Below are 7,453 nucleotides of genomic sequence, written 5' to 3' on the forward strand. Positions count from 1 at the left end.
AGAGATACAATTTGTCACCTCTACCCAAGATGTACAAGTCTGAATTCTTCTAGTGGGGGGTTTTAAGGAAATGAAACAGTAAGTCCAATATCCTGGTAATTAAATAAAATGATTGTCACACATTGAGACCTGCAAGAAACTGAGAGAATAAAGTTAACAATGATGGGGAAAAAATCATTCTTCTTGCATCAGCAAGATAACCTCCTCATTTTAAACAAGTTTAGAAACCATAATAACAGATTAAATTCTAGACAGGCAAATGACTAACCAGGTAACTGCAGTAGGTGAACTTTAGTAGATGTCAGATCATGAGATACTCAGAATAAGCAGGCAGAATATCCACTCTCTCAACCAATCAATGGTGCAGTCCAGCCCTTCCAGTCTGAGCCTGAGGTTCACACCTGCTGCTATCAATATGTGGTCCTATTTCTGACCTGAACACAGATGAGCACACCCCATTTGTCTTCCTTGGCAAAGGTAACACAAATCTAAAGGAAGATGCAATCAAATAATTTCTTATTGGGGTTCTAGCATGATGTCAGAGTTAAAGGTGCACACACATGTGGATTTGCAAACTAATAAGAATATGCATGAACACGAACATACTTAGAATTAACATAAGGAAAGGACTTAGAGAGTGATATACTGAAAAAATAAAAGATTTACTTCAAAAGGAAAGAGAATAAGAGTGACACCAGTGAAAAAAAAGAGATTAAACAAAATTTATTGAGTGCCTATTATGTTCCAGACATTTTTCTAAGCCCTGGGAATGTTTCGGTGAATAAGAAATACAAGGAGAGGAGCCCGCCAGGCAAGATGGCACCATCCGTGTTGCTGCGGCCCTTCTCCCAGCTGCTGGCCCCCGGCCAGGCTCCTGAGCGGCTGGTCAGTGCAGTCCACGTTCTATTTTTGGGAGCCGTTACATGACAAACCTGACTGGCTGAAAGTGGGGCTGACCTTGAGTACTACTGTCTTCCTGTGGGTCTAACTTATCAAACAACATAATGAAGATGTTTTAGAATATAAAAGGAGAAATGGGTTAGAATAAACTTTTTCAGTACTAATACAGTGTGCTCCATATAGAGTTGAAAGCAGTTCCATCTGTTGAGTTGTGAGAGAGAAAAGTTATATGTGAAACTATGTCATCAGCATTTGTGTTTTGCATCATTAAATGAAAAAATAAAAATACCAAAAAAAGAAATATAAGGAGAAAAGAGGTGATAGGCGACTTGAGAAATTCTGAAGGTAGGTTAGGATAAGATCAATGAAGGGCTTTTATAAAGCAGTTTTGACACTGTCCTTTAGTAACTAGGAAGCCATAGAATTTTTATTTTTTAATTTCAGAGATATAATTTTGGTCCATGTTAGAAACGGATTAGAAAGAGATACATTTGCAGTAGACAAAAGAGTTAAAGGGCTACTGCAATAGTCCAAGCCAAACCAATTCTCATCATTATCACTTTATCTTAGATAATTATTTTCATCACTTTCTATCTTGGATAATAGATAGTATGAATCATGTAAATGTAGAGTAGTGTTTCCTGTTTTAGCGTGGGTGTGGAGGGAAATTCAGAGCACTGAGTGGGATTAATGGAAATGTTTGCCACACCAAGAGAACTCAATCCATCAGTTTCTCCAGAGCATGTTCCACTGGGGGTTTGGAGCTTCCCCTTATTTTAGATGCTACTCAAATTGCATGAACTCTGCCTTCACCCCGCAAGAGTTTCCTCCAAGAAAATTGAATATCCTGCAACTGTCACAAGGAGTTTTCATAACCTTGGAGGACAGTAGTAAGTCATTGGTTCCTGAGTGAGCGAAGCTTCCAAACAGGCTTTTAAGTCAAGTCCAAGTAAACCAGGTGGCTATGTCCAAAGGTAAGCAGTATAGACTCAGAACCTAGTACAAAGGCCAATGGACAGATGACTAAAATGAGTTTGAAATAACTACACTATGCTACAGAGGTTGCAGTGTCTCTTCTGGACTGGGTATACCACATTATTTACTTCCCCCACACCCTCCTCTACCTCGCCAACCCTCCCAGAAACATTATGTCCATGCATGACATAATGCACATGCCACATGACCCCTGCCCTTTTAACCAGAGGTAAATACCTGAACCAAATTGGACTAGTAGGCTCTCTATTTGGGAGTTATCTCTCCTGGGAATCAATTAAGGCAATTCCTTCTAAAAGGTCATAAACATTAGAGGGTTGAGACCATCACTTGGAGATGGTCCATTGTGAAGAACTACATGCGCACAGGCAAATGACAGAGAACCTGGACTTGTATTAGAGAAAAGCCAAGCAGATCTGCAGAACAAATGATAGACCACATGCCCAGGAACAAGAGAGGCTGAAGCGGTAGTTGTCTGATGTTGTTTCAGTTCCTGAGAACTTCCCAATGGCCCAAGGAAGTTTATCTCTTGCTAACTAGTTTTCTTTTAAATCGAAAACATAGGTAAAATTCTGGACTGAATAAGAAAGGAGTGGGGGAGGGAGACCGAGAACGTGGACAAAGATAGAAAAAAATTTCAGAAGCATTGAGTTTCAGAAAGGGTTCTAGAGATAATTTATTGAAGTGAAAGATTCTGGAGAGGTTTGGGGGTCAAGTGTATTAGAAAGGGGATTTGTGAAAGCGTTGCTATAGTTTCCAAATTAGGTTATTTTAAATCATCTTCAAAAGCCGCCCCCCCTCCCCAAAAAAATAACATTTTTATTTAATGTATTTCAGGTGCTACACTATGCTGGTATAGAAATGACTGGAAACTGAGACACAGAACATGAAAACCCTAGATTTATATGGGTTAAGCCTACATTAAATTTTCATTTTTCAAGCTAAATTGAGTGAATTTCCACATCTTATTTCTGAATCCTTCTTTAGATATCTTCTTAAAAATTCTAAGAATGAATCCCAAACTTATCTCATTTATCGGATCATCTCTCCTCCCTTTGCTGTAATACAGGGCTAGGTATTCTTGTTCTTATTTCACAGAGAGAAACACTGTAGCTCTGAGATTCTCTTTGGAATGGAGAAATATGCAGTTCGACTATTTTTTTTCCTTTAGCCTGACCTCCTTCTATATAGATGAAAATTTAATGCTTGTTGAAAGTAAAAATAAATGTATAAATATTAAAAAGTAAAACAAGTATTAAAAACTCTGTTTCTGGCTTTTAATTTCCAATCCTCTAGCAGTCTGGCCCCCCTCCGCCCTCACACACTATTCAATGTTCCTTAAATTTAATGATATCAAGTTCAGTGCCATGTAAGTATTTCTTCATTCAATAGCTGGGGAAATTGTCATTGGTATGCAAACTGGTCTAAGGCAAGGAACATTACTCTTTAATCTCCTAATTTTAATTGGCATGCCATCATGCAGACTGGGGCTGCTAATGGCCTAGTTTGTAGATTAAGACCGGCAGACCTGAACCGTGGTATGCCATTAGTTACAAATAAAAAGAGGAAAAACACTGAGCAATGATAAAAGAGGCCATTCCAAATCAGAGAGAAAACGATTCTTCCTCATCTTCTCCAAGGTTCATGACCCTATTTCAATGTCCATTGTAACAGGATTCGAATTAATGTTTTCTCCTCGGTCAAATAATTTCAGAACAGTTGGTAAATTGAAATGATTTGCTATGCATAAACCAATGTTATTGGCTGGACCAGGAAATGCCGCTCAACAATTTGCTCACAAATGACATTGTTTCAGCTGATAGAACTATTTCTTTCACTAGGAAATAAATATCTTAAATGAAAAGCATCTTTCACTATTTAAGGAAAACATATTTTTCTTCAATTAAATTAACTATCATTATTACTTCTAGTGTCTTTTCACCCTCCAATAAGTAGAGTCAAATATATGTTAATCTTTCATAGAGTTCACACATATCTGTCACCAGTGAAAACAAGGAAAGTTCATAGTGAAAAAAAATAAATGTATATTTACATAGATAGATAGATAGATAGATGATAGGTAGAAAGAAAAGAGATGAGAGAATGAAAAAGGAGTAAAATAGCCTAATTAACTGGTTAGTCTCTTTACCTCTCAGTAAAAGAGTAGACCAAAAGGTTAGTCTCTTTTACCCTCCCATCCATATGATGTCTGTCCTTCATTTTTTCCCAAGGGTAAAAGAGTAGACCAAAAAAAAAGGAGGTTCCATTACTCTGAACACTAAACAAAGAAAATAAAAAATAATAATATATCAATACCTCTGAGGTTGAAGTATGTCCCTTAAAAAATACAATGAAGTCAATACGTATAAATGCGATCTCATTTGAACATATGACCTTCATAAACAATCAAGTTATGAAGAGGTCATTAGGGTGGATCCTGATCCGATATGACTGGACCCAGAGATAGACAGGGCCAGCAGGGAGAAGATGGGAAGGCACACACGGAGAAGATGGCTGTGTGACTGGAGCGATGCATCTATAACTAAGGAACACCAAGGATTGCCAGCAGACACCAGAAACTAGAAGCGGCAAGGAAAGATTCTCCCTTCGAGCCTTCAGAGGCAGTATGGCCCTGCAAGATACTGACCTTGATCTTGGACTGCTAGCCTCCAGAACTATGAAACAATACATGTCGTTTAAAGCCGCCTAGTTTGTGGCAGTTTGTTACAGCATCCCTCGCAAACTAACAAAGCACCTGTCTTGATTCTGTAACATCAGAGGAAATCACCTATCACCTTTAAGTCACTACTCTCAGGGTCTATTGGGGATGCAACTTCGCAGCTGCCTTCAATAACATACTGGCCTGTCCCCCAAAACTTCCCGCAGTTATCCGATGCCTAGAAAATAAAGTGTGCATCGCTCAGCACTCACTGCACACAGGACCCTTCACTTCTAACCCCACCTTGTTTCCTAACTGCAACATTCTGTATTCCCAGCCCCACCCTGAGTGACACTGTATGACTTCATGCTCATGAAGACCCAGCAAAGGTCTGGCACATTTAATTTTCTAGAAAGTATTCAATTGATACTAACCTGAAGGAGAAGCTAAAGCCCTAAAAGGATGGAGGGATGATGTCTTTTCTTTCTGTCTCTTTCAGTGAGTAAACAAGAACACAATTTCAAAATCAAATACTTTTTCTAAATGGGAGGGAAGAAAAAATAATTCTGAACTGAGTAGAGTGGAAGAGGGGGCAGGTTTGCAGGCATTTTTAACACATGGATATGAAAAATGTGACCAACACATTCTTCAAGAGAAATTCATCCCTGAACTACTTGTTCATTCCAGGAGCAGGGGAGATGCAGTTGTTTTCTCCCCTCTGATTATGAACTACGAGATTTACCTGGGCCCCTGATTAAGAATATATTTCTATTTCTGAGCAACTAGAAGGCCTGCAGCTAGATGATGTTAGGGAAAATTAATAACATCGTGCTATAATACTTCACAGTTTGTTTTTTTTTTTAAGTCTTTGACATACAGAAATTCATGTTTTCCTACTTCCATCCACTAGGGTGCACTCCATGTAATAGGAGCTTGGTAGTACTTAATTTGTGTCTCTGCTTTCATATGGATTTGTTGAGTCTGAAGCAAATGTTCTGTAAACTCAGTTGATTTTGGTTCTCATAGCAACTCTGGGGAAGGACAGGCACGTGGTAGCACGACTATCAGGCTGGAGAGGAAACTGGCTCAGGGAAGCAAAGGGAGCTTTGCCTACAAGGTCCCTTCTTATGCAATTCTTCTTACACAACTTGCAGTCCTTCTTCTGCCCTTGTTGTTGAACTTCTTCCAGGAGGAAGCTTGAAGCTAGATCAGAATCTTAACACATCATTTCTATTTATAGCTCATATATCTAGGTCCTCTTATCCAGTTTCTCTAAGCTTCAAAGTATTATAATAACTAGGGACAAAAGACGTATTTTTAATGATAACCTTATAATATTTCACGTGCACTTGATTTTTTTTTTTAAATGAAAGCAAAAAACAGAGCACAGAGTGAGGAGTAAACTCTTACCTCCATTTTCCATCCAGGCTCCCCAGTTTCAGTTCTTCCTTTACTAAGTTAAACCCCAGCCCCTGGGTTTCTCAGACTCAGCAGAAATGCCCATGCCCTTGCGTGGCATAAAAATGGTGAAATGCTTGCCATCGAGGGACCACGATGACTATGGACTGAGGCAAAAGGGAATTCCTCAAAAATTCAGCTTTGTGTGAAACCCTCATGATCTTTGTGTTATTCAAATAAATTAACTTAATGATAAGAGCATTCTGCCTTTAGTTTGTGATCCATCAACCTTGGGTAGCACCTACATCAACTCCTTTCTATAAGGATGGAGAGTTTAGGTCATGTACACTGCCTTCCACCTCCCTCCCTGCTTCAACCTCCTTGGTTAATTTTGTTGATTATATTTTTAAATGTATTTCTTTTATGCCTTCAAATATGACAAATAAACTCTGTGTCCTGAATTTTCAACTTTAACCAGTATCTGTTGATTCCTTGCTGTGAAATGTGAAAAAATTACTCCCTTTAGTACTTACTCTTTTTCTCGCTGTTCTTTCCTTTCTCAATCCTTCTTTTTAGGTTGCTGTTGCTGTTATTGTAAATCATCAAGGTTTATAACCTTTACATTCTGTTCTACAACTCTAACCTCAAGTATACCAAGCTTTTCCTTTATATCAAGGCACAAACTGAATATCATAAAAGAGCATTCTCATTATTATGCAACTAGAGGCCCAATGCACAAAATTCATGCAAGAGTAAGCCTTCGTTGCCCCAGCTGCTGGTACCAGCTTCCCTCTGGCACCCGAGACCCGCACTTCCCTCGCAGCCCTGGCTTCGTCCAGAAGGTCGTCCAGAAGGACAACTAGAAGGATGTTCGGTTTAATTAGCATATTATGCTTTTATTATTATAGATTATTCAACATAGAACCAAATAGTGTGATTCCCAGCACAGAGAAGGAAAAGTCACCCTATGCTACCAAAGTATTATTGATAGAGAGAAATCTTTTTCATGTCTAAAGCTAAAGCACTGCTTCTCAAACCTGAATCTGCACACAAATCACTCCAGGGTTTTGTTAAAATGCAGTGGGTTTCAGTGAGGCCTCAATACCATGCATTTCTAACAAGCTCCCAGGCAATGTCGATGGTGCTGGTCCATGGACCACACTCTGGGTATCAAGCTGTGAGCGGGCCCTGTTTTCATTCCTTTTCAACTTTCATTGTTAGAGTTTTTAAATCCATTATCAACTTTTTTCTTGAATCCCTATTTCCATCATTTTAAGGCTTCTATTTAGAAAAGTCCATATGATGTCTGTCCTTCATTTTTAATTGCCTACAGAAGAATATTAATCACTTATCCAGGGCCACTTCTTAAGTCAACAGTATCCTTTGCAATTTTTAGGGGAAAGCTTTTTTACTTTGATAGTTTAGTACTCTTATGATCAACTCGCAGCCACCTCCTACTTAACCCATTCCCTCTCATTTCCTGCCTTGAACTCCAGAACTCAA

The 7,453-nt window shown here is 38.8% G+C and overlaps 1 pseudogene; it reads left to right on the forward strand.

Annotated features, from left to right (window-relative positions):
* The first annotated feature begins 816 nt into the window (after positions 1–816).
* On the forward strand, positions 817–1,048 carry LOC139007430 (NADH dehydrogenase [ubiquinone] 1 subunit C1, mitochondrial-like; annotated as a pseudogene).
* Positions 1,049–7,453: the final 6,405 nt, after the last annotated feature.

This window comes from Myotis yumanensis, unplaced genomic scaffold (genome assembly GCF_028538775.1).
Source record: "Myotis yumanensis isolate MYYU_CA2020_CCGP unplaced genomic scaffold, mMyoYum1.0.hap1 SCAF_1, whole genome shotgun sequence".
Classification (NCBI taxonomy): domain Eukaryota; kingdom Metazoa; phylum Chordata; class Mammalia; order Chiroptera; family Vespertilionidae; genus Myotis; species Myotis yumanensis.